General features: G+C 44.1%; 1 protein-coding gene and 1 long non-coding RNA gene across 3 annotated transcripts in view; one reads left to right on the top strand and one right to left on the bottom strand.

The window, feature by feature from the left end:
- DSCAML1 (DS cell adhesion molecule like 1) overlaps positions 1-27,593 on the bottom strand; it is a 356,252-nt gene that overhangs the window by 308,007 nt on the left and 20,652 nt on the right. The window lies entirely within an intron of this gene.
- Positions 14,792-16,740, top strand: LOC141572175 (uncharacterized). The gene is made up of 3 exons (XR_012497378.1): positions 14,792-14,919; positions 15,136-15,238; positions 16,619-16,740. It is a non-coding gene; the product is annotated as an uncharacterized LOC141572175 (long non-coding RNA).

Here is a 27,593-nt window from a genome sequence, read left to right as displayed (position 1 = left end):
TAATGAAGAACTTCCCTAAAGGAAAGAGGCAGCTCCCCCAGGGGAACAACAGCTGCTCTGGTCTCCTGGCTGAGATGAGGGATAGCCAAGGAAACAGCACTAGTGAAAGAATAACTTCCATCACTATCTCCATTTTATAGATGAGGACATTCTGAGAGGTAAGTAATTGCCCAAGGCAAGACACAGCGAGACCTGAGACCCTGTCCCTGGCCTCCTGCCTCTTCTCGCTCGCTCTTTCTCCCTACACCAGAGGTCTTTCCTTCTGAAGTCTCTCAGGAATGCCAAGCAGACAACATCTCCTCTGGACGAGAAGCAAATCGCAGAGTCAAATCAAATGCAAAATGAGCCATTTTAAAGGGTTCTTGGCTTTGTTGTTTAACCTTCTTAAGAAATTCTGGCATTTTCTTTTCATTGAGTCATGAAATCAGATGATACATTTTCCCCCACCCATGGGAGTGGGGCACTCTGAGTGTTGGGGCTGACACCATTCAAACAAAGGAGTACCTGGCTGCAGAATGAGGAAAGCAGCCTGACAGCCTGTCCCCTGCCCATCATTGAGATGAGGCATTACACCTGCACCCATCCCACCAAAACTACAGCCACCAGTGCGTCTGGATCTCCTGCCACACTCTCTGCCACCCAAAGGAAAGGCCCTTTGTCTTGGAAACATGAAAGTCCTGCTCTTTGGTGAAGACAGAGGAGAGGAGGAGATGGAAGCACAAGTTTTCTCACTATTAAATGTATTAATACAAGCAACACAACACACTCCCTGAAATTGTGTGCAAGATACAATGACTCTCTGAATTTTCCCTGTTGGGAAGCGGAATGGAGAAAAGTGGTGCTAAGCTCCTCTCAGAGATGGGACTGTCAGCCCCAGTTCAGACGTGGGGACAGGGAGGAAGGCCGCTCAACATGGTGGGTGCCTAATGGACTCCTAGGGGACAGAGACGTCTTTCCTTGGTCCATGCCATCTGTCTCCCAAAAGTCCTCAGGAACATCTGGAAGATGCACGCAGGCCTCTGTGAGGATGGGATTTTTGTCAAAATCAGGAAGGAGGCTGAAGCCACATTTGGTCGGCATCAGAACAGAAATAAAGAATCCCTGAAACAGAACAAAGAAGGAGAATTCGGCAGAGCTGGGAAGCTGGATCCAGTGATGGCTATGAGATCAGAAACCTTCGCAGGAACTTGCAGACAGCATGGGAAGGGCACAGGACATTTCTGAGGATGTGGAAATAAGATCAGAAGCAATATTTACAGCTTTTAAGAGAAAGGGCCATCCTATTGTTATCTGGATTATAAAAAGATATTACTAATCTTATTTTACAAACGAGAAAGTTGAGAAATTCAGGTAAAGGGTCCAGAGCTATTGAGAACCAGTAAGCTCCGAAGGAGTGATCCCAGGCTGTACGGGTAGGAACAGTACGTTCCAACCACGGAGGGGGCGAGAGTCTCACTGAACCCTCTGTTCTTACATCTGTGGTACAGGGAACTCACTCTGGGCCTGGGATGTGAGAAAGACATTGACAAACTGGAAGACGACCAGATGAGACCAGATCAGATCGTAGAAGGGACTGCTGCAGAAATGGGTTGCTTTAGCCAGGAGAATGGGACACTGGGGTGGTGTGGAGGGACGGGAGAGGATGAGAGCTGCCCTCAGGTAACTAAAGGGTGACATAGGGAAAGAAGGACCTTATCTGTGGAAGTGTGGGGTGGGCAGGGAGCAGGAGGAGGGCCTAAGGTACTCATTTCATGAAAGCAGATTTTAGTCCAGTGTAAGAAAGAACTTCATAAAAGAGGAACTTCCTAAAAAAGCAGGAGCAGCAGCTACTCTGCAAGGTATCTACACTTCAATATGGCTTTTTCATTTCAAAACCACTTCCTATTTTGTCTCCTCAACACACACTCACAAAATGTAGAAAACTGTAACAGAAATATTCCTAATCTCAGTCACAGCAGTCACTAAGAGCCTTGAAGTATTTCTTTCAAGATGCTCATCTATGAGATAGATGGATAGATAGATATAAATACATGTGTATTTTTTAAACAATTGGGATCCTTCTCTCTCTCTCTCTCTCTCTCTCTCTCTCTCTCTCTATATATATATATATATATATATATATATATATATATATATACACACACACATATATATAAAATGTATTTTCCACTTAACATATATTTTCTCATGTAATTAAAAATGTATTGGAATATTTCATTGTATTATTGCACCATAAAATATTTAATCACACCCTTATTATTAGAAATTTAGGATTTCTTTTTCACTGCTGTAAATAACATTGCAATTAACAGAAATCTTTATTGCCATCTTGGATTACTTCTTAAGAATAGAGTCCGAAGAATATGGACATTTATAGCTTCAAATACATATTGCCAAACTGCTTCCCAGAAAGGTTGTACCAGCACCTACTTGCACCAGCAGTGTGTGAGCATGGCCAGCTAGTCACACACTCACCAACGTCCACTCAGGGTTTTCCTAAAAAGAGTACGCCTCCCATTAAGATGAGATTTCATACTTCACTTTCCAGAAACATGTCTGCTACGTGCCTACTTATGCTAAACAAGATAGAAACTGTCCTGCACACACACTAATCCCCATACCAGTTAATTCTGTGTTCTTTGTAAACTCTGACGATACTTCCAGATCTGGGAGGATCTCTACACGCATCTACCCTGTTGAGAATGGGACAGCCTCCCTCATCTTGTAAGGATGCTTTGAGGCCAGAGCCCCAGGCCTAAGCAAAGCATCTATAAAGTGAGCAGGGGATTGGGCACCATGATTTCCAAGGCCCCTTCCAGCCCTGACAAACCAATTCTACCACCTGCATGTGCCACCTGGGAAACTTGGGTATGTTAGAGGGCCAGGGAAACAGAAGAAGGGCCGGACAGGGAACATCACTGTTGCAGGGTAAAGCGGAATAAAACTAGGTGTTCTAAGAGCCAAGTGAGAAGGCAGCAGCTGGTGATCCATGCCCGCCCTCTCTCTGCCCAGTACATCCTCTGTTCTCCAGGTCCCCAGGTGGGCTCCCACCCAGGAGCACTGGGAGATCACCTTTCTCTCTCAGCTTTCCCTGTTGGCTATGACCTGGTCTCCCAGCTTTCTCTTGTAATTTGAGCTGGAATTGGGAGTGAACCTCTCAAAGGGGGTAATTATGTGGGCCCTCCCTCCATCCCCAAGTGACTTGTCCCTACCCAGCTGCCTTTGACATTGACCAACTGCCCTCCTAGGACAGAAGGATGGAGAGCTACCAGGACACTCTGCGGTTCCCAGCTCTTCACAGAGCGAGGGGGCCTCACAACCCCATGAATACTCGGGGAGTCTTCATTTTCAGTGGCCTCATGCTGGGTCTCCTGACTCTCATTAAACTGAAAACAGATTACAGTGGGATCCCTACATGGGTACATCCTTCCTCTTATAGTTATGCCTTCAATTGTTATCCTTTCAATTGTTGTCATTTAATAGGTTTGAGAGCCAACCCTGCCCGAGGTGGCCCAGGCAGAGGGACCAGAAAATAGGTCATGGAGGGCACAGCTGAGATGTGGGTATATACACATCTCCAACTCCACCAACACTCTCTCTGCCCCAAGGATCATTCCCCGAATCTCACTTTCACCAGCAACCTCCTCTCTCTGCACTCCCAGTGCCCTGGCCCTAGACTGTCACATAGGGACCCAAATTGTGTGATCTCATCCCTTTCCTAGCATTTTTTCATATGGTGTTGAAATGGGTGCTTTCTAATGAAGTATATCATGCATATTTTCTAGAAAAGGATAAAAATAATATTCAATATCCACTCATATTTTGGCTATGTTTTCTTCAGATCTTTTTAAGACATAAGAAACATTTTAAGACATAAGAAATTCTGTAAACAGTTGTATTTCCCTGAGTGAGCCCATTGCCTCCTTCCTGAGAGGTAAGGACTACCCTGAATATGGTGTTGATCATTCTCATGCATGTTTTTATACTTTCTGTCGTGCAGGGCGGCCTGCGGGGTCTCAGCTCCCGCTCCCCACATAAGAACGCAGGACATGGTGAGGCCAAAAAGGAACACCCACGGAGCCATAGATAGGGGAGTCATACCACTATATTCTCGCTGGCGGCATCCGCCTCTCTGCAATCCACTCTTGCTAGCTCAGCCACTATCTTCATGCTAGTCTCCCATTTTCTGCTAGCGTAGCCACAGCAGTTATATTAGTGGCCAATGGCTCACTGGTTACAGCTGACGGCCAACTAGCCACAGCTGATGGCCATTGACTACCTGAGCCAGCACCTGTCTATGTGAGGCCGAGAGCCTGGAAACTGCTCTCTGGGGCTCTGTCCCCACACTTTCTCTACATATGTATATACCCACAAATAATACAGGGTAATGTTCTGCATATTTTCAAACCTTATACAAATGGTACCGTAATGTATGCATCCTCCTGCAATTTGCTTTTTTCCATTCAACATTTTTTATGATATGTCCAGGCTGATTTGTAAAGCTCGGGTTCATGCACTTGCTCTGCAGTATAATATTTCATTGTAGGAAAAAAACATTTAATTTATGCATATTGATTTCCAATTTTTTGCTATCACAAACATGACTGCTGTGACGATTCCTGTCTTGCACATGTGTGAGAGTTTAAGGAATAGACGTAGTAGAGCTCTTTTCTTATGGTCTGTCTCCCCAGCAGGACACATACATGTCACTGTGTAATGCAGGGTCTCAGCTCCCACTCCCCGCACAAGAACGCAGGACATGGTGAGGCCAAAAAGGAACAACAACGGAGCCATAGATAAGGGAGTCATACCACTATATTCTCGATGGTGGCTGGTCAAGACACAAAAGCAAACATCCACCAGTACCCCAACAGGGGGTCTTCCTGCACCCCAGTCTAGCTGGCAGACGAGCAAGACACAGGAAGTAGGATCCACACGATCCACAATCCGCCATCCATGCTTGCTAACCCCAGTTGCTAGCCGCAATCCACCATCCACTCCTCTGCCAAACAACCAACACCCTAGCGTAGCCACAGCAGTTATATTAGTGGCTAATCGCTAACTGGTAACAGCTGATGGCCACCCAGCCACAGTGGATGACCATCTGATTACAGCTGATGGCCATCTATTACCCAAGCCAGCACCTTTCCACGTGAAGCCGAGAGCCTCGAAAGTGCTCTCTGGGACTCTGTCCCTACACACTGCATCCCCCGTGCCCAGCATGATGGAGGCCACATGGGGCTCGTGGAGTTTGTTAAACTGACCCAAGCTGGAAGAGATCTATGGGGTCATCTGCTCCAGCCCCCTTGCTTACAGATGAGGAAACGGACATCCAGAGAGAAGGCATAAAATCATTTAGTGAGAAAACTGGAACTGGAAACGTCAGGCCCCCTCCCCACTTTTCTAGCCTGACCCTCATCACACTCAGGGGAATATGAAACAAGTGGTCCAAAGGAGAGAGGGAATGGCAGAGAGCAGACAGAGGCTTAAAGAGGTCACACCTGGACACCTGGCCTCCAGATACAGGCCTCACACCTGGACACTCAGCCTCCAGAATGGGATCTCCTAACTGGCCATGTCCAGACTGAGGCCTCGGACCCACACACCTGGTGCCCAGATGGAAACCTGCCTTTTGTTGTCTTCCCTTCCTCATCCTAACCCAGTCCAGTGGAAGACCCTGGACCTGGAAACCAGGAGACCCAAATGTCATGGCCTAGAGGTGAAGAGTGAGTTCTGGTACCAGTTGGCTTGTGATTGAGTCCCCACTCCATTTCTTCTAGCTGTGTGGCCTTGAGTAAGCTCCTTTACCTCTCTGTGCTTCATTTTCTTCACCTCTGACCCTGTTTGCGCATCTGTAAATGGGAATAATTGTTCCATGCCACACAGAATCGTTACGAGAGCCTAAGTGTAATGTCTATACAGTGTGCTGTAAACTGTAAAAGCATGGTACAAATTTAACTCACTAGGATTATAAAAAGAAAGAGACTGTTTAGCTTGCCTCAGACCCTGCTTAAACTCTGGGTGTGACATTGTGGGACCCTTCTTTCCACAGGCCTCCCTGGCAAGCTCCCACATTGCCTTGGGTTATGGACAGCAGCCTGAGAAAGGGGACAGGAAAAGGATGGCAGTGTAGGACAGAAGGTGCCCGGTGATCACCCCTGAGAATTCAACGACAGACTTGGATTCCAGGATGCTGAGCAGGGATGACCTCCAGGTTTCGGGGAACACCCTTAATCATTGAAGACCAACTCCCAAAAGTCCTTCCAGGTCATTCCCCACTCAAAATCATCAATGGCTCCCCATTGTCAACTACATATAGCCCAGTGCAGCATCAATCACAGCCCCTCACCCCCACCTCCACCCCCACTGCCCCCGGAAATGTATCCTGAGCTCCAGTCAAACCAGGCTGTTTGCCCTAAGAGTGCAACCTTTGTTCTCAGAGCTCCGAGATTTTACACCCCCCCTGCCTGGGCCTTCTGCACCCAGAACAGGGATTTGCGACCCAGCTGCTCATCGGAATCACAGAGGGGGCTTTCACAAATACAGGTGCCCCAAGGATCCTGACTTCATTGTTTGGGGTTGGTCCTGAACAGTGGTGTTTTTAAAAAGCTCCCCAGGTGAGTCTAAAGTCGAGAGCTGACAGGTCTAGAACACTCTTCTCTGCAGGGGCTCAGCCTGCCCAAACGATCCACTCTCCAAGTCCCACAAGAATGCCGCTTCGTACACAGAACCTGCTCTAATTACAGAAGACAGGGCTCCCTGCTTCCAAGCCCCCAGACACTGTGCCTCTCCTGTGCCCTCATCACCTCTACCTTGTGTTGGCGTCACCTGCGTCCTAAGATCATCTTACTTGTCTTGTTAAACAGCAAGCCCCTGGAGGATAGGCACAGTGTCCCCCACATCTTCTGTGCCTCTGCACACCCTTCCTACACTGAATAGGTCTCATTAAACGGTGACTGATCCAAGGCGGTCCATCAAATTCAGAACACCTTGGCTACCCACATTCCAACCCAGAAGATGAAGAAGGGGATGGGAAACTGTCCTTTTTGTTTAGGAGAGAAGTCTAAGACCTGACACTCACCCAGACACACTCCTAAGCTGGATGATCCCGTGGCACTGCTCCTCCTCACACACAGTCGGCCAAGGTGTCGGCCTCAGGGCTCTGTTCTGGGCACTTCTGGGGCTCTACCCAGGGGAGTCTCTCTCCCCTTTCCACAGGCAAAAACTGTGAATGTGAGTGAATGTTTGAGTACACAAACATACAGAGGGGGCCAAAAAAGCATATACATACTTTAAGAAAGGAAAAGTATTAAAATTATAGTATCAATATATACTGATAACAAAAGATGAATACAAGTCACATTTGACTTCTGCAATGACAAGAGGTGCTCAAAGTGGTTACCATCAGCATCCAGACACTTCTGATTACGGTGAACTACTGCTTGAGCAACGTTAACCAAAGTGTCCACTTGTATACATTTTTTGGCACCCTCAGTATGTGTACAAATTACACCATACATATTATTCATACACATACACACATGTATATTTTTATTAAAAAGAGTTTCTTTGGTGTGTGGAAAGAGGAATTTCTCCAAAACCTTTGAGATCCTCAAGCAAAGACCCTTGGGAATCACTGTCTACATAACATAGCATCTTGTGCACAGGTAGTACTCAAAAAACATTGCTAAATTAAATAATGAACTGAAAACTTAACCAATTGATTGTTGCTTATGCCAACACAGCCTTTAGATAGATTCAAAGGGTGAAGTTGACATAAGATATGGCTTTGCTGAATTCTGTGCCCCTTCCTGGGGGCCGGCCCCAAGGGGGTACAATTGCATCTCATCAGGCTTTGCACAACTGCTTCCCTAGGTTGTGTCTGTAACAGCAGGCTCCAGAATATTCTAGATATCAGCCTTTTCCTCTGCTTCACATGGTCTGAGAGCCCACCAGGCCACCACACAGAGGACAACGTTCATTCGATACCTAGCTGACTCCAGGGCAGAGACAGCAGCTGAATTCAGAGCCCAGACTCTGTCATTGCCCCCCCCCCCCGACTCCCAGCCCCACTGCCATTCATTGTCATAGGCTTCCATCTCCCACTCTGTCATCCGCTTCTCAGCTGACTCTCCAGAATTCTGGCAGATTCCATGTCCCTAAAGATGTGAGTATTCAGATCTGCTCTGCCCCTGAAGTGGAAGGAAGGAAGGAATCTCTAGGTATGAAAGAAAACACTTTCAATCTTGAGGCCTTAGTGCAAGCTTCTGGGCTCCTACTGCCCACTGTCCTGGAATGCAGAGGGCTGTTGCTGGTTCCAACTGGTGTAGCATTCCACTGCAAAGGAGGGCTTGGCAGTGGACAAAGACACATGCCTAAGCTCCAGAGGATTCCAACACAACAAGACATCTGGTCAAACATAAAGGTCAAGGTAATACTGGTAGGGAGTACGTTTCTGCCTTGTGGGGTAATAACAAGGGCTGACACTGCCTATGCCTCAGCGTAAGGGTTTTCTCCTCATCATCCTAACCTTATGCCCTCAACACTAAAGGCTAAGTGACCCCCAGTGTAATGAACCCCAGCCAGGTTCACACTCTAATATGCTCATACCTAAAACTTACACCTAGCTGCACAAACCTAAATGGACAAAACTAATGCTCACTGCTGGATTCTCACACCTGGAGGCTCACTCCTAGAAATTCACTCTTTATGAAGACCTTCCAGGTCTCAAGGAGAAGATGACTAATCCTGGGACAGTGTTTCATGTGTCTGCTCAGCACTAGGAAAAATTGAAACCTACATATAGAGAATCTATTTGTAGAAAACAGATCTATATAGAAAAAAAAGCAAAATAACGTGGAAAATAGGTTTTCCCTATATAGAAAAAGTGCATATTTTCTAATCATCTCATCGGAGGAAATTGAAGCTTCGAGAGGTGAAAGGACCGACCTAGTGTTGTATGGCAAGTAAAGAGCAGGACCAGGATTTGAACCCAAGTCTCTCTGAGGCCAGAGCCCATGCCCTTTAGCTTTCCTACACAGCTTTGCCACCAAAGAGAGGCTCAAAGCAAGCCCTGTTGATTTGGGGCATAACAGGAGCAACTGACGACTTTATTCTAGCAGCTATAGAACCACCCGTTTCTCTTCATTTTAATCCATCCCCTTTACAACCTAATCCGAAGTCAGTCACCTCCTGTTTAAATGTTCCTCCAAGCATTCAACCATTGTCTGAGTGTCTACTATGTGCTGGTGCAGTGAGGCTTGAGGCATTGTGGATGCAGGCTCCCTTCCTGCCACCACACAGCACAGGCCTCTGCCTGGAATCACAGCCCTATGCCCTCATGACTCCAGCTCTGACGGTAAAGTCTCACTGATATGCAACAGAGTTCAAAATCACAGGCTTGGCAGGAAGTGCCATCTATACGTAGCTCTACCATTCTGTATGCACCGTTGGCTCCTTCTGAATAAATGCTACCGTACATTAAATGCCAGAATTCAGCAAGTAATACTGCATGTTTGCAATGAGATTGAGAACTAAAGGCAAGATTGATTCTGATGTGAACACCAGCAAAGCAAATGGGTTTTTGAAAACCCTATAATTTCCCTGCAACCCTTGACTTCACTAAACACACATTTTTAGACTACAGCACAGCTAGGTAGGCATTAAACAAAAATGAGGTAGTCTAATGATGATTTATGTGTCGGATAACCTTCTATAAAGAATTCCTCTCTGATTTCAGGGTAACTTACAGAGGTGCCAACTTAACTAAACAATGCCACTTTCGCCACGTCCACTGCCACGGCATGATCCCGGGGCAGAGTGTTTGCCTGCAATTGTCTTAAATCTGCTGAAATTTGCCCAGTGAGTGCTGTGGAAATGCAGTACTTGCCATGAACTAAATGGAAAAGCAAAACACAACACATGCACACACCGCCAGAGGCACCTGTGAACACAGACATTTCTGCTTGACTGAGGAGCTGCAGCTGATGGTTCTGGAACCAACCAACTGGCATGCAAATATAGAGCAACCCGCCTGCAGGGAAATTGGAAGGTGGTCCTGGGGAGCTGTGGGCATGCACTCCAGGCGGGGCCTCAAGAGCTCCTAGGGTGCAGGCTTCAAACCAGAGTTCTGGTATACCCCTCCCTGACTGTGTACCCTTGATCAGGACACTCAGTCCTCCAAGCCTTGGTTTTCCTGTCTGTCAAGTGAGGTTAAGAAAGTGTCTCCCTCAGATGGGGTAGGAAGGATTCAATAAGATAATGTCTGTGAACTGGCTTTATAAACCAGAGCGCACTATACAAATAAAAGGAGACCCAGGCAGCAGGGCACAGTTTGAGAGGTGGCTCAAGTCATCTCTAAGAGCTGAAATCAAACTGCTCTGGGCTCAGATCTTACCCTACCACACACTCACTCTCTGACCTCGGGCAGGTGATGGGACCTCTGTGCCTCAGGGTCTTCATCTGCGAAAGGGAGATAATAGTACCCCCTAAAGTGTAGGACACTTGTGAAGATTAAATGAAATGACTCAGGAAAAGCACTTATTGCCTAAGAGCACAATAATTGGTCACTTATTTTCTTACTAACCATTATTATCACTATGATTGTTATTTCAATTTAGGCCGTCTGACTAGGGAGAAAATTCCTTTACTGCTTCTGAATGCTTCGTTGTAATCTCTAACCTGCAAAGTGTGTTTTAAGGCATTAGAAGATAGAATTTTCACTCTGTACTCCAAGGAAGAAAACAGGCTGTCTGAATCTGATGCCCCCTACCCCTAACAAAGCAAGCAATGAACAAACAACAACAGCAACAAAATTACGGGCCAGTTGCCTTTTCTTCTGCAATCACCTTACTGAGGGAAATAGTAATTGTCCTGAGCCCCATGGGGTAGTCCTCATGCTGGAATCACTAAAGTATGTTACAAGGAAAGAGCTTGGGCTTTAGGGACAAAAGCTCTGGGTCCAAGCCCGCCTGAGAGGCTGTGTGACCAGGAGCAAATCTCTTGGCCTCTCTGAATCTCATGTCCTTTATACCTAAGAATGGGGGTAGTATGCCTCCCTCACAGGGTTAAGAGGAGGATTAAAGGAGATGCCATCAAGGTAACTGCCACAGAGCCCTGCATACACGTATGTTTTAATACATGCTTATTTCCTCCCCGTTCATTTCGCTTCTAACTGCACAAGTCATTGAACTTGTATTTGTTTCCTTGTCTGTAAAACGGGGAAGGTAATGGGGGTTACTGCGAGGAGCAAATGAGGTCATGTAAAAGCACTTTATAAACTGCATAGTGTCATGGAAGTACCAGTTATTAATGAACCAGGGTTTGAGCACTTTGAGCAGATTAGACCCACGTAGTTTGCGGAGTTGATCTTTGCTTGTATTGGTACCAAACCACACGCCTTCATTCCGTCCCTAAACATAGTTTTGATCAGGTACCATGCAAAGCACAAATGAATACAGATTAATAATACTACATCTCAGTCATTCTGTTTCCCTCATTCTGCCCAGATATCATCATGGCCTATTTGAGTTAAAAACACCACAGTGGTCACCAACCTACTTCCCGCTGTTTATGACTTTCTCAAGATCACGTTTAGGAGGAGTCATTCTCTAATTTATGTTACCAGTACCACTGCTGCTCTAGGTGGCTCCATCCCTGGTTAACCTGTGTTCTGCTTCCAGCCCAGCACCCGAAGAAGGGCACACAGCCCAAGGTTTGGCAACTTCATGAAGCTGGGGGTAGGGGAGGTAAAATTTCCCTGCTGTTTAGGTCACTCCTTCATTTGAGAATTCAATTCTCCCCAGAGTTCTAATTTTCATGTAAAGGATTCCATGTGTAGTAGATTTCATTGTCCCGATTTCATAGGTGAATAAACTGAGGCTTTAAAAGTAACATGCTCAGAATCATCAATTAGGACCAGCAGACTCTACAGCCTGTCTTCTTTCTGCCACATCCCACTACCTCTTCTGTCAATTGTCTGCTCATATCTGTCACCCTATTTTGTATTGTGTGGATTTTTTTGGTCAATTTGTAGCGGTTAAACACACACACACACACACACACACACACACACACACACATAGGTGCCAAAAATATGTATCCATATTTTAAGAAAGGAGAAAACTGTATTAAAATTATACTGATGGTAACCACTCAGAGCACCTCTTACAATTGCAGAAGTCAAACATGACTTGTATTCATCTTTTGTTATCAGTTTATATTGAGTATTACAATTTTAATATAGTTTTTTCCTTTCTTAAAATGTGTATACATTTGTTTGGCACTCACTGTATATATTCTGTATATTAATTTTTTGCAAGGCAATATAGTGTAATGCTTGGGAGCACAAATAATGGAGTCTGAATGCAAAAGTTTAAATTGTGGCTCTACCACTTACTAACTTTAGGCAATTCATGTAGCTTCTTTGTGCCTGTTCGTTTATCTGTAAAATGGGGAATCATAGTCCCCACGCCTTCAGATTGCCATGAAGATTAAATGAGCTAAACATGTAAAATGCTTAAAACAAAGCCTGGCAACTTAGTAAGTGTTCAGTAAATATTTGTCATTATTATCACGTTGTTTTCTCTTTTTTCTAGAACTAGGCAGGTCTTTCATAAGTGAAATGTCCTGGCACCCTTTTCAGACTTCTCCCACCAATTTTCCTTACCCTCCAGCCATGCCCCCAGATAGCCCACCCTCTCTTTGCTGCTTGCCTTTGCCTGTGCTGTCACCTCCACCTAAATGCTCTTTCTGCATTCTTGGCCTGGGAATGTATTCAGAGGCCTGACTGCAGGCCTCCCTCCCATTCGTGAGCCTAACTGGGCTGCCGCCATCAGGAAGAATGCCAGCCTCTGTTGTATCATCCTCTTCACAGGAAGGTACTATAACCCCTAGACAGGTGCTGCTGAAGGGAAGAAACAGATCATGGTCAGGTCTGATTCTTCTGTAAGGCCTGACACTGTGTCAAGCACTGAGCAGGGTCCCGAACTCCACTTGTTAAATTGTCTTGAGCACATATATTATCTATTTCATATCAGCACAGGCTGACCATCCCAGCTGATTTCTCCATGCTCCGAAACAGTTGAGAGCTGAGATCCCCAATTTTGCATCTAGAACAACAAAGTGTCACAGGAGGAGCCCACAGAAGTGATCTCTCTCTGGGCATCTCTAAAGCAGCGCAGCATAATGGAGACCAGGGACCACCAAGCCTAGATCCCACAGTGCCATGAATTTTCTCTGTGACCTTAGGCAGGCCTCCCTCCTTCCTTCCTGCCACATGACAGTTCAGTAGGGGAGAGATTGGCATTTCATCATCTTCATTAATCATCTTTTCTGAGCACTAGAAGGGAGAGGGGTGTGGATGAAAAATAGACCCTGCTCTCGATGATTATACATGCGGGTAGCAAGGATACCTTGTTTCCCCGAAAATAAGACCTAGCCGGACCATCAGGTCTAATGTGTCTTTTGGAGCAAAAATTAATATAAGACCCAGTCTTATTTTAATATAATATAATACCCAGTATAATATAATATAATATAATATAATATAATATAATATAATATAATACCAGGTCTTATATTAATTTTTACTCCAAAAGATGCATTAGAGCTGATGGTCTGGCTAAGTCTTATTTTCAGGGAAACACGGTAGTACTGATTTTAAAATATTACAGGACAAAATATGATTAGTGTCTTGTGCAAGGAACTGATAAAGTTCTAAGGGACTTCAGAAAAGGATCCCCTAGAAGGAAGTTAATCTGGGTGATTTTTAAATCCATTCTTAGCAGAAATCGAGAAAGAAATAATGAAGAAAGTAGTATTTGAATCAAACTTGGAAAGATGGGTAGGCTTTAGTCAGGCAAAGAAGGAAAGAAGTCTGGTAGTAAAAGAGAAGCACCTCACAAGTAGTTAAAATAACACACCCTGAGAATGAGCAGGAGAGAAGGGGCAAAAGAGGTGAGAGAAAGCTGTGGTTGGGGCCTCAGTTTCTTCATCAGTAAATGAGGAGGCTGGACTAAAGATCTCAGGCCTTTCCAGCTCTGACAGTCTGTCACTCCATCCGTTTGTAGCCCACGTGTCCAGACTGGATTTCAGGCCCCACCTCGGCTCTCTCATCTGCCATCCCTGTCACATTGGTGGAGACTCCTGGGATCCTAAGTAGCCATACGGGGCAGCCGGATGGCTCAGTTGGTTAGAGCAGGAGCTCTCAGCAACAAGGTTGCAGGTTCAATCCCCCCATGGGATGGTGGGCTGCGCCCCCTGCAACTAAAAATTGAAAATGGCGACTGGACTTGGAGCTGAGCTGCGCCCTCCACAACTAGATTGAAGAACAGCAACTTGGAGCTGATGGGCCCTGGAGAAACACACTGTTCCCCAATATTCCCCAATTAAAAAAACAAAAACAAAAAAAACAAAGTAGCCTTAGGATCAGCCTGAGCAAAATGCAGTTAACACGTTGGTCTGCATTCCAAAGCAAACCCAGATCATACTTGATTGTTTATTGTGTTGAGATCATCCATCCTTGTCCATCAGAGGTGACAACATGAACTGAATCCTAAATTTCCAGATCAAAACCGTCTTTGTGACTCTTACTGGACCAAAAACAGAGCCAGTGCCCAATAAAGCCTTCTTGTCAGAATGGTTGTTTGTCTATTGATCTTTCAGCTGGAGATCTGCTGCTCTTCAGAAAAGTCAAAACCTCTGGTCACCACACACACAGCCAGAAGTCAGTGCAAAGGCTGGGGACACGTTTCTGTCCCCAGGCAAGTGCAGGAGACAGGGACAGGCATTTCTACTATGTTGGAACTTGATGATAGTCCATTCTTAATGAGGGGCCTGCTCTGGAGAGGCAGCAGGAAGGAGAGCAACCCAGAGGACCCCAGCTCAAACGCAGGCTGCTTGTTAGCTGTGCGGCCTTGGGTAAGTTGCCTAACTTCCCGGGGTCTCATTGTCCTCATTTATAAAATTGGGGGGGTCGGGTGGGGGAAGGGACCCAACAAAACAAAAAGTGTTATCTCTTTTAAATTGTTATTATGAGGATTAGAGATAATATATGTAAAATGCCTAACACAAAAGAGGTCTCAATGCATGGATATTATCATTAATCTTGTTGTTACTGTTATTATGCTGTGACAGGTATTATGAGAGTCCTGGGGATAAAGAGATGAAAAAGATAAAGCTGTACACCCTCCTGCAGCAGACAGACAGAACTGTCGCCTATAACATAATACAGAGTGAAGTAAGTGCTACAGGAATGGAACCAGGGGAGTGAGAAGTTCTGCCGAAGGTTACGTGAGGCATCATGGAAGGGGACACATGTGAACCAAGTTTAAAGGACAGTAGAGGAGTAGGGTATCCATAAGAAGAGGAGGGGTTGGGGGAGCCGATTAGCTCAGTTGGTTAGAGCGTGGTGCTAATAACACCAAGGTTGCCAGTTCGATCCGCACATGGGCCACTGTGATCTGCACCCTCCTAAAAAAAAAAAAAAAAGAGGAGGGATTGGTGCAGACCAGGCAGAGGAGACAGCAGGACCAAATGAAAAGAGGTAGAAAAACCCATGAACAACTTGGACAACTGGGGACAATTAGGGAGGTAGAAGAAGAGTGGCGGGCTCATCGACTCGCACCTTGGGCACAGGTGGGCTGTGGTTGGGGAGTGCAGCCCACTTGTCAGAAAAGAGCCCTCTGGCTAGATTCCTTCTTGCCTCTGCTTCTCCCGTCCCCAGTACACAGTGTCCCCAGTGCACTCCCAGCTAAGCCAAGGCATGATGACAACCCAGCATGCAAGATCCCCATCTGCATAGACAAGGGAGTTGATCCAGGCTTATATTCCAGAGCACCGCCAGATACATCTGGCCTGCATTTGAGCTGTGTCCAAAACTCCCTACTGGGACCAGGACAGCCAGTCAAGAGCATGCCGGGAAACTCTCACAGGAGCCTGCATCAAAATAATCAGCTCTGGTGGAAATTAAAAGCTATTAGGAACAGGGCTGGATTTATCTTCATATCCAACAACATGCATTGTAATGGTGATCATGCAGATGGGGAATGAAACCACATGTCAGCTTCATCGGAGGCCTTAATTTTAATTTATGTTTGTGCATGGCCCTTTGCCCTGTTACCGCCATGCTGCACTCGGGGCAGCCAGTTCCCGGGAGAGAAGTAAGAGATAGGAGGCTGCCCAATCACAGGTGAGAGGCTCTGTGTTTTTGCACATACAACTTTAAATAGCCCAATGGAAAGAAGATGACCAGCTTAGGGGACAAAAGGGGAGAGGGCAGAAAGGGGCAGGTATATAAAGTAGCTCCACGGAAAGGCAGCACTTTGGGCAGTCTCTCCAGCCCCTACCAACCCTGGGAAAAGCACAACGAAAAAGCTGCTTAGAGTTTCAGCAGCTAACTCTAGGATGCTTACCCAACTCATGGAGTTTGTCTAGGACCCAAGCCTCTAATTCTTTCCAAAGCCCCTCAGAAGAAGGTGTCAATGAAGGCCCCTCTTTCAGAGATGCCTGTACCCACTCCATTGGCCCCTTCCTCCCAGGGCACCTGCTCTCCCAAAGGAGATGTCTCCTGGGGCCTGACTGGCCCACATCAGCCTTCGTCCCTTCTCCCGCTCTGTAGCACGTGCTTCTGCTGGCCCTATGCTTCGTGGAGGATCTCAGCCCAGCCCTACAGAGCCAGAGAGCAAAGTCAACGCCATCCTCCCTGCTCCAGAAGCCCTGGGACAGGGCATAACTCGAGCTCCTCAGTCCTCCCTCGACCTCAAGGCAACCTAATCATTAAATCTTCCCCCACTGTGTCTGCTGTCCAAGTGTCCCAGCCAACATACAGTACAGTTTATGAATGACAGAGAATCCTATTTTTATGAAAAAAATCAATAAACAAGTTGCATTTTCCAAAATGAAAGCATGGAGCATGTGGGCCTAAGTTCTAGCCCCTTAGCTACAGAGCTTGGAGGAAGCAAAACTCCACTGTCTCCGGTTTTCATGGATTCCTCTGGGAGTGTGTCAGTTGGATTCATGTGCTTTGGGAAGTCTGTCCCTGGATCTAAAATGTAGCTGTAGAAGGATCTAGAATGATTATGGATAGAGCTGGAGGGCTGGGCAGGGGAGGAAAATTCTCCAAGGCTAAAGGAAAGAATGGACTTCTGCAAAACCAAAGTTTAACAGAGCCCTTCAGATTAGCATCAATCCTACTTCCCTGATAATTATGCCCTTTGGGGCCACCATCCCAGTCTTGACATGAAAGATAGCCCTGAAGCACCAAATACAAGGGCTGCCTGGGGGAAGCTCACTGCCTCCAGCTCCTACACACAAGAGCCAAGTTAACCTTCCTTCTCTCCTCTCTGCGCTGGGCTACTTACTACCCAATGCCCACTGTGCACATCCTTATTTCAATGCTTTGTCCACGCCGTTCCCACATTCCTTCAGAACTCTCCCAACCATCCATTCATGAACTCACTGAACATTTGGTGAGAATTTTCCCTGAATGTGCAAGGTGGTACATTAGGAGCCAGGGATGCATGGATGAGAACAACCCAGTTATCACCCTTGAGAAGCTCAGTCTAGTGAAGGACACAGACCATGTAACAAAAAAATTCATACACTGAAACAGAAAACAGCAGTACAGAAGAGAACACTCTCTTCCCCACTAATAAGCATCGCAGAGCCACAGCCCAGCCTCAGTGTGTCAGGCAGTGTTCAAAGCATTTCACATAAATGAACTCATTTCCTTCTTACTTGAATCCTATGAGGTAGTTAATCATCATCCCCATTCTATTATAGTTGGGGAAACTGAGGCAACAAGGGGGTATGACTTGCCCAGCTGGTAAGCAATGGAGTGAGTTTCAAGCTTAGGCAGTCTTGTCCTAGAGTCTAGGCTCATAATCACTGCACTCAACTCAGTTCCACAAAACCTTTCCTAAAAACCATCACTGATTTGTTTCCCCTCATGGAGACCAAGACCCACATTGCCTGCTGCACACAATCTTCCATTCTGACACTTTATTGGATACATGTGTACAGGTACCAGGAGGCAGTTCTGTGTGGGGCTCAGAGCACAGGCTGAGAGGATTACCCGGCAGAATAATGGAGTAGGTAAATGCTGTGCTCGCTTCCTCTCATGAACCACATCAAAATTACAACTAAATTACAAAACAACCATCACTGAGAATCACCTGAAGTCTAGCTGAACAGAAGTCCTACAACGAAGGACATAGAGAAGAAGCCACCTTGAGACTAGTAGGAAAGGCGGAGACTCAGAATGAGCTAGTCCCAAACCTCCATGTGGCAGTTAAAAGTAAGCAGTGCTATCTCAGCTGTGGTGGTCCCCCAGAGGAGCTAGGGGTCCCAGCCCCACACCAAGCTCCCCAGACCAGGGTTCCAGGGCTGGGAAGAGAAATCTCCACAACTTCTGGTTGTAAAAACAAGTAGAGATTGTGGCTAAGTGAGATGGAAGGTGGCTGGAGTCCCAGGCATTCCTCTAAAAGGGCCCACACATGAACTTACTCATTGACAGACTCACTCTCTCTGAGCTACAGGGTTGGGGACATACCGGGAGGAACTCAATTGTCTGGCTGCAGGGCAAGAGCTAGAGGGACAGCTTTCTCCCAGACAGAAGTACTGGTGGAATCCATTATTTCTTTGTTGAGCTGTCCCCCACCTCCCAGAGTGCAGATGAACATGGCTGCCATATCTGTCTCCATCAACCTGACTAACACCATTCACTCTGTCCTGGTGATTCCCTGACGCCCTGCTCCACCAAATTTTTGGACCCATGCAAGCCGCTTCCAGTGGCTTTTCCATACAAATGACCTGTCTTGGCTCACACTGCAAACTTTCCTAAAATCTCTCAAAAGTTCACATAACCCAAACAACCAGCATCTGGCCTTGGTGTGCCCTATACCTCTTGCTGAGCAGCCCTAAGTCTGGCACTAGTGGCAGCTGGCCTCAGTTCCCAGCTTGGCCTCTTGAGGTATCTCCAAGCAGAGGGCTGGTGGCTGCCATCTGTGGATTGCTTTGTGGCTCATGCCAGGTGACCCCAGGCAGGGAATAGGCTGCAGCTGGACTAGGCCTGTAGCGGGTCCCCTCCCAGGAGGTCCCAGGGCCAGCACATCCAGTGGCCAGCTTCAGACCGAGCCAGAGCATCAACTGACTGATTCCATGGGTGACACACCCAGAGGGAAAATTGAGTAGGCACCAGAGCTCTGCTAACATGACTCCTGCTCCACAGCGTCAGCCCCTGTACAAAAGCTCCTCCACTGTAGTCAAAGCCAGTCTCAACCAATCAGCCTGATGTTCAATCCCTCCCACTGATGTGCAAACAGCAGCCAAAGCTCAACTACAACAGGAGGACACATAATCCCACACAAGGGACACACCTACAGTACCCAGCTCAGGTGACCAGGGAGATTGTGCCTTTGGGCCCCATAGGACACCTATTACATAATACTACATAAAACCACTCTACTAAGACAGAGAGACATACCAGCCCTACCTAATACATAGAAACAAACACAGGGAGGCAGCCAAAATGGGGAGACAAAGAAACATGTCTCAAATGAAACAACAGAACAAAGCTCCAGAAAAAGAGCTAAATAAAATGGAGACCAGCAATCTACCAGATGCAGAGTTCAAAACACTGGTTGTAAGGATGCTCAATGAACTTAGGGGAAGAGTAGATGAACTCAGTAAGAACCTTAACAAAGAGATAGGAAACATAAAAATGGAGATAGAAAACATAAAAAACAACCAGTCAGAAATGAAGACTACATTAGAGGGAATCAACAGCAGATTAGAAGAATCAGAGGATTGAATCAGTGATTTACAAGTTACCGTAGCAGAAAACACCCAACCAAAACAGAAAACAATAATAAATAAATAAATAAAATAAAATGAGGATAGTTTAAGGGGCCTCTGGGACACCATCAAGCATACCAATATTTGCATCATTGGGGTACCAGAAAGAGACAACAGAGAGTAAGGAATTGAAAATCTATTGGAAGAAATAATGATGGAAAACTTCCCTAACCTGGCAAAGTAAATAGACATACAAGCCTAGGAAGTGCAGAGAGTCCCAGATAAGATAAACCCAAAGAGGTCCACACCAAGATACATCATAATTATAATGTCAAAGGTTAAAGACAATGACAGAATCTTAAAAGCAGCAAGAGAAAAGCAGTTAGTACCTCCAAGGGAGCTCCCATAAGACTGTCAGCCGATTTCTCAACAGAAACTTTGCAGACCAGAAGGGATTGGCACAAAATATTCAATGTGATGAAAATCAAGAAACTACAACTAAGAGACATCATCAAAATGGCGGTGTGAGGTGAGCCTCTGGAAATCTCCCCTGGAATTTACAACAAATTGAACAAATATAACTCCACAAAGGACTCCCTGCACAGCAGACAGGCAAGATGAAGAGGCTCACTACTGAATTCACCAAAAAGTGGGCAAATTGTGCGAGCGGGGGAGGAGGGAAGGGAAAAGTGCAGAGATGGGGCCCTGCGGATGCAGAACGCAGACCTAGCTCAGTGCTCTGGGCTCGCTGCATCCCGGAACTACCGCAGCTGCGGGAGAAGGAAGAACTTGGACTGCTAGGGCTCCGTTTATGGCCCACAGGACTGAGGGGACAGCATATAACATGGCTGAACGCAACACTCATGGCAGAGACCTCGGAGAAAAGACTGAGGGAAGAAGGCTGAAAACGGTGTTTTAAGCCCCCACTGCCACAGAGAACGGAAGCCTTAGGCACTGAGACCAGCCGCCCCCTCCCTAACCTGCCAGAGATTGCCCTGCCCCCACCTTCCCAGTGCTAGACGCTGAACAGTAGCAGTGTGAGACCAAAAGAACAGAATATTTGCAGTTCTGAGAACTGTGGTCCACAGTCACAGATTTGCAGCCCAACTAGTTCTGGCAAAGGGAAGGGAACTGTGGAAGCAGGACTGGCTGTGGTGATGGTCAAAGCCATTGCTCTGGGCCCCCTCTCACAACCAACCCTGCCCCTCTCCCCACCTATCTGGGTGGATCCCTGAAGGAGTAAACAGAGTTGCTGAAACACACAGGCTCTAAATCTGGTGCAGCAAGAGCTTTGGAACTTCAAAAGCTCTCCTCATCCCCAAACGGACGCAGTGCCCTATGACCCAGGCGAACTGTTAACAGAGGAGAAGCCCAACTTCCAGGGAATCCCCCCATTGTGTGAGAAGCTGGAATAGTGCAGAGAAAACATAGCACTACTGTGTGAGAGAGAAAAAAAGGCTGCAGTCGGAGAGAAAATAAAACATTCTACCAACACGTACTGGAAAAAAAAAAGAAAGACCTCTTCCTATCAACCTGTTGCAGAAGCCACTCCTGTAGATGTCTAGGAAGAGAAATAATAAATCATTAATTGCCATGCATAACCAAGACAACAAGACAGCTCAGAAAGAAAGTGAAAAGTCTCCAGAAAAGGAACTTAAAGATATGGAAATATGTGACTTAAATGACAGAGAATTCAAGATTGCAGTTCTGAAAAAACTCAACAAGATGCAAGAAAACACAGACAAGCAGTTTAATGAACTCAGAAACACAATCAAAGAACGACATGAACATTTACCAAAGAGATTGAAATTTTAAAAAAGAACCAAATGGAATTTATGGAAATTAAGAACTCAATAGAAGAAATGAAGACTGAAAAAGCCAGCTTAAGTTGTAGAGTTGACCGGATGGAGGAAAGAAGCAGTGACGTAGAAGACAGAAACCTGGAAATGACAAGGATGGAAGAAGAAAGAGACTTGAGACTTAAACGAAAGAACGCTACAAGACATTTCTGACTCCAGAAAGAGCAATATAGAATAATGGGCATACCAGTAAGAGAAGAAAGAGAAAAGGGAACAGAGAGTATATTCAAACAAATAGTTGATGAGAACATCCCAAACTTGTGGAAAGAACTGGATCCTTGAATCCAAGAAGAAAATAGAACACCTAATTACCTCAACCCCAACAGGCCTTCTCCAAGGCACATTATACTGAAGCTGTCAAAAATCAATGACAAAGAAAGAATCCTCAAGGCAGCCAGGGAAAAGAAGACAGTAACCTACAAAGGAAAGCCCATTAGATTATCATCAGATTTCTCAGCAGAAACTCTAAAAGCCAGGAGGGAGTGGAACCAAATATTCAAACTATTGAAATAGATAAATTATGAGCCAAGAATAATATACCCAGCAAAAATATCCTTTAGATATGAAGGAGGAATAAAGACCTTTCCAGACGTACAGAAGCTGAGGGAATTTTCTAACACATGACCTTCATTACAAGAAATACCAAAGGAGGTATTCAACCACCATCAACAGGGACAATTTGTGGCAAACAAAACATAAAAAGGGGGAGAGTAAAGGCCTGAACCAGAATACGGGAATGGAGAAAGTAAGCATGCTGAAGAAAATGCAATCCTCTAAATATAAAACTTTCTTTTACATAAACTTAAGGGTAACCACTCAAAAAAAATCCAGAACTGAAATATATACTGTAATAAAAGAAGAAACAGAGGGAAACATCATAGAATACCACCACACAGAAATAATAGACAACAACAAAAAGGCAAAGAAACAATGGAGACACAGCCTTACCAGAAAACTAAAGATAGAATGATAGGAAATCCTCACATATCAATAATCACCCTAAATGTAAATGGACTGAACTCACCAATAAAAAGGCACAGAGTAGCAGATTGGATCAAAAAACTAAACCCAACCATATGCTGTCTCCAAGAGACACATCTCAGCTACAAGGACAAGCATAGACTCAAAGTGAAAGGGTGGAAATTGACACTCCAAGCAAATGGTATCCAGAGAAAATCAGGTGTAGCCATACTGATATCAGATGAAACAGACTTCAGGGTGAAAAAGGTAACAAGAGACAAAGATGGACATTTCATAATGGTAAAGGGGACTATACAACAAGAAGACATAACAGTCATCAATATTTATGCCCCCAATCAGGGAGCACCAAAATATACCAAGCAACTACTAACAGAACTAAAGGGAGAAATTGACCAAAACACAATTATACTAGGGGACCTAAATACGTCATTGACAGCTATGGATAGATCATCCAAACAGAAAATAAATAATGAAATAGCAGCCCTAAATGACACATTAGATGAAATGGACATAATTGACATTTATAGAGCACTTCATCCTAAAACATCAGACTATACATTTTTTTCTAGTGTACATGGAACATTCTCAAGGATACACCATATATTGGGACATAAAACTAGCCTCAGCAAATTTAAGAAGATTGAAATCATACCAAGCATATTCTCTGATCACAAGGCTTTGAAATTGGCTATCAATTGCAAAAAGAAAGCAGGAAAAACCACAAATACATGGAGATTAAACAACATACTTTTAAAGAACTACCAGGTCAAAGAAGAAATTAGTGGAGAGATCAAAAGATACATAGAAATAAACGAGAATGAAAATACATCCAACCAAAACTTTTGGGATGCAGCAAAAGCAGTGTTAAGAGGGAAATTCATATAATTACAGGCCTATCTTAAGAAACAAGAAAAATCCCAAATAAATAGCCTCATGTTACACTTTAAAGAACTAGACAAAGAAGAACAAATGAAACCCAAGGTCAGCAGAAGAAAGGAAATAATAAAAATCAGAGCAGAACTAAATGAAATAGAGAACAAAAAGACAATAGAAAAAATTAATGTGACAAAGAGCTGGTTCTTTGAAAAGATTAACAAAATTGACAAACCCTGGGCTAGACTCACTAAGACATGATGCTATATATAGAAAACCCTAAAGACTCCACCAAAAAGCTATTAGAAGCAATCAAAGAATACAGTAAAGTTGCTGGCTACAAAATCAACATACAAAAGTCCATTACATTCTTATAAACTAACAATGAAATCTCAGAAAGAGAAATAAAAACAACAATTCCTTTTGCAATTGCAGCAAAAAGAATAAAATACCTAGGAATAAACTTAACCAAGGATGTGAAAGACCTATATGCTGAAAACTATAGACATTTTTAAAAGAAATTGAAGAAGACACAAAGAAATGGAAAGACATTCCGTGCTCACGGATTGGAAGAATCAACATAGTTAAAATGGCTATATTACCCAAAGCAATATACAGATTCAATGCAATCCCCATCAAAATCCCAATGGCATTTTTTAAAGAAATGGAGTAAAAAATCATCAGATTTATTTAGAACCACAAAAGACCCCAAATAGCCAAAGCAATCTTAAGAAAAAAGAACAATGCTGGAGGTATCACTGTCCCTGACTTTAGCTTGTACTACAGGGCTACAATAATCAAAACAGCATGGTATTGGCAGGAAACAGACACATAGACCAATGCAATAGAACTGAGAACCTAGAAATAAAACCACATATATATGGACAGATAATTTTTGACAAAGAAGCAAAAAACATACAATGGAGAAAAGACAGCCTCTTCAATAAATGGTGCTGGCAGAATTGGTAAGCCACGTGGAAATGAATGAAACTGGACTGCTATCTGTCACCATGTACCAAAATTAATTCGAAATGGATCAAAGAGTTAAGCATAAGACCTGAGACAATAAACAGCATAGAAGAAAACATAGGTACTAAACTTATGAACCTTGGGTTCAAAGAGTATTTTATGAATTTGACTCCAAAGGCAAGGGAAGTAAAAGCTAAAATAAATGAATGGGACTATATCAAACTTAAAAGCTTCTGCACAGCAAAAGAAACCATCGACAAAATAAAGAGGCAACCAAGTGAATGGGAGAAGATTTTTGCAAACAGTGTCTCCAATAAGGGGCTAATATCCAAAATATACAAGGAACTCATGCAACTCAACAACAAAAAAACAAACAACCCAATTGAAAAATGGGCAGAGGACCTGAAGAGACATTTCTCCAAAGAGGACATACAAATGGCAAATAGACATATGAAAAAATGCTCCACATCACTAATCATCAGAGAAATGCAAATCAAAACCACAATGAGATATCACCTCATCCCAGTCAGAATGGCTATCATCAACAAGAGAAATAGTAACAAGTGTTGGAGAGGCTGTGGAGAAAAAGGAACCCTCATACACTGTTGGTGGGAATGCAGACTGGTGCAGCCGCTATGGAAGGCAGTGTGGAGGTTCCTCAAAACATTACGAATAGAATTGCCATATGACCCAGCAATCCCTCTCCTGGGTATCTACCAAAAAAAATGTGAAAACATGTATCCATAAAGACATGTGTGCTCCAATGTTCATTGCAGCTTTATTTACGGTGGCCAAGAGATGGAAACAACCAAAATGTCCTTCGATAGATGAATGGATAAAGAAGTTGTGGTATATATACACAATGGAATACTATTCAGCGGTAAGAAAAGATGAAATAGGACCATTTGTGACAACATGGATGGATCTTGAGATTATAATGCTAAGTGAAATAAGTCAGACAGAAAAAGCAGAGAACCATATGATTTCAACTGATGTGTGGTATATAAACCAAAAAACAGCAAAAGAACAAGACAAACAATGAGAAACAAAAACTCATAGACACAAACAATGGTTTAGTGGTTACCAGAGGGTAAGGGGGGAGGGGAGTTGTAGATTAGGGTAAGGGGGATCAAACACATGGTGATGCAAGGAGAACTGATTTATAGATGATGTAATACAGAATTGTACACCTGAAATCTATGTAACTTTACTAACAATTGTCACCCCAATAAACTTTAATTAAAAAAAAAGAAAAGGAAAAAAAGAAAAGAAACTACAATCAAAATTACTCTATCCAGCACAACCACCATTTAGAATCAAAAGACAAAGAGCTTCTCAGATAAGAAAATCTTAAGGAGTTTATCACCACCAAACCAGTATTACAAGGAATGTTAGAGAGACTTCTTTAAGAAGAAGAAAAAGAAGGGGAAAAAAAGGTAAAAAATGTGAACAGTAAAATGGCAATGACTATACGAGTATACCTATCAAAAATTACTTTAGGTGGATTAAATGCTCCAATCAAAAGATAGGGTGGCTGAATGGATAAGGAAAAAAAGACCCTTACATATGCTGCCTGCAAGAGACTCACTTCAGGTAAAAAGACACATGCAAAGGGATGGAAAAAAATATGTCACGAAAACAAACAAACAAAAAAACAAAAACCAAAAACAAAACTGGGATAGTAATACTTATAGCAGACAAAATAGACTTTAAACCAAAAGCTATAACAAGAGATAAAGAAGGACCCAGTAATCCTACTTTTGGGTATTTAACCAAAGAAACCCAAAACACTACTTCAAAGAGACATATAAGCATACATACATATATTCATTGCAGCATTATTTTCAATAGCCAAGATATGGAGGCAACCTGGATATCTATCAATAGATAAATAAAGAAGAGGTAGTACATATATACAATGGAATATTACTCAGCCATAAAAAAAGAATGAAAAACATGGATGAAACTAAAGGGTATTATGCTGAGTGGAGTAAATCAGACAGAGAAAAACAAATGCCATATGATTTCACTTATATGTGGAATCTAAAGAACAAAATAAACAAACAAAACATAAACAGACTCATAGATACAGAAAACATTTTGATAGTTGCCAACTAGGAGGGCGGGTTGGGGAGTAGGTTAAAAAGGGGAAGGGCTTAAGAAGTACAAATTGGTTGTCACAAAGTAGTCATGGGGCTGCAGGTATAGCATTACGAATATAGTCAATAATATTGTAATAACTATGTAGGTGTCAGGTGGATACTAGATTTATTGGGGTGATCACTTCCTAAGTTATATAAATGTCTATTCACTCTGTGATCTGAAACTAATGTAATATTGTATGTCAATTCTAATTGAAAAATAAAACAATTCTTTAAAAAATGAAAAAGAGCAGAGTCTGAGCAAACAGACCTGGGTTCAGACCCCGCCACTCTGCTCGTTAGGTGTGTGACACAGGAGAAGTTCTTTTATCTCTTTGAGCTTCAGTTTCCTCTTCTGTAAAGTAGACGGGGAGCAAACACACTTAGGGACTTTTTGTGAGGATAAAAATGAGATCAGACATGAAAGTGTCTTAGCCTAGTGCCTGGCATATAGTAAGCACTCAAAATTTATTTTTATTATTATTTTAATGAATATAACTCTTAGTCCATAAACTTAAGTATATAAGAGATACCACTGTTCTTTAAATCATCTTCAATCTGATTCTGCTGTACAGACACGACATTCAGTCTCCAACATTATTGCGGCGTCCCCCAGAGAAGTGCCAGGGTCCAGGGTCTCTCTGGCACTCACCAGCCCAGTGTTCTTGCCTGCATGGTCCCTTTGGGTCCAGGGCTGTGCACTTCATGCCTCAGCTGGACACAAGAACCCTGGTCTCTCAGTCCCAGATCCCACGGAGCCACACACAGTCACCCCTGTGGGTTCCAACCACTTCCTACAGCACCATTCCTGTCTCTGGCATTCATTTGTCTCCTGTTTATTCATTGCCCTCAGAGTCTCTCCTCCCCAGCCAGAGCACCCATCCTAACCTTTTGTGTTCGCTTATGGTTTTACAAAAGGTAAAAAGAGCAGCTATCTTCAAGTAGCTTCGCGTTCCTGTCCCAGGACAAGAAGTTC

This window comes from Rhinolophus sinicus, linkage group LG06 (genome assembly GCF_036562045.2).
Source record: "Rhinolophus sinicus isolate RSC01 linkage group LG06, ASM3656204v1, whole genome shotgun sequence".
NCBI classification, from domain to species: Eukaryota; Metazoa; Chordata; class Mammalia; order Chiroptera; family Rhinolophidae; genus Rhinolophus; species Rhinolophus sinicus.
The sequence above is the reverse complement of the archived record's forward strand: the minus strand, read 5'-3'. Positions and strand labels throughout refer to the sequence as shown.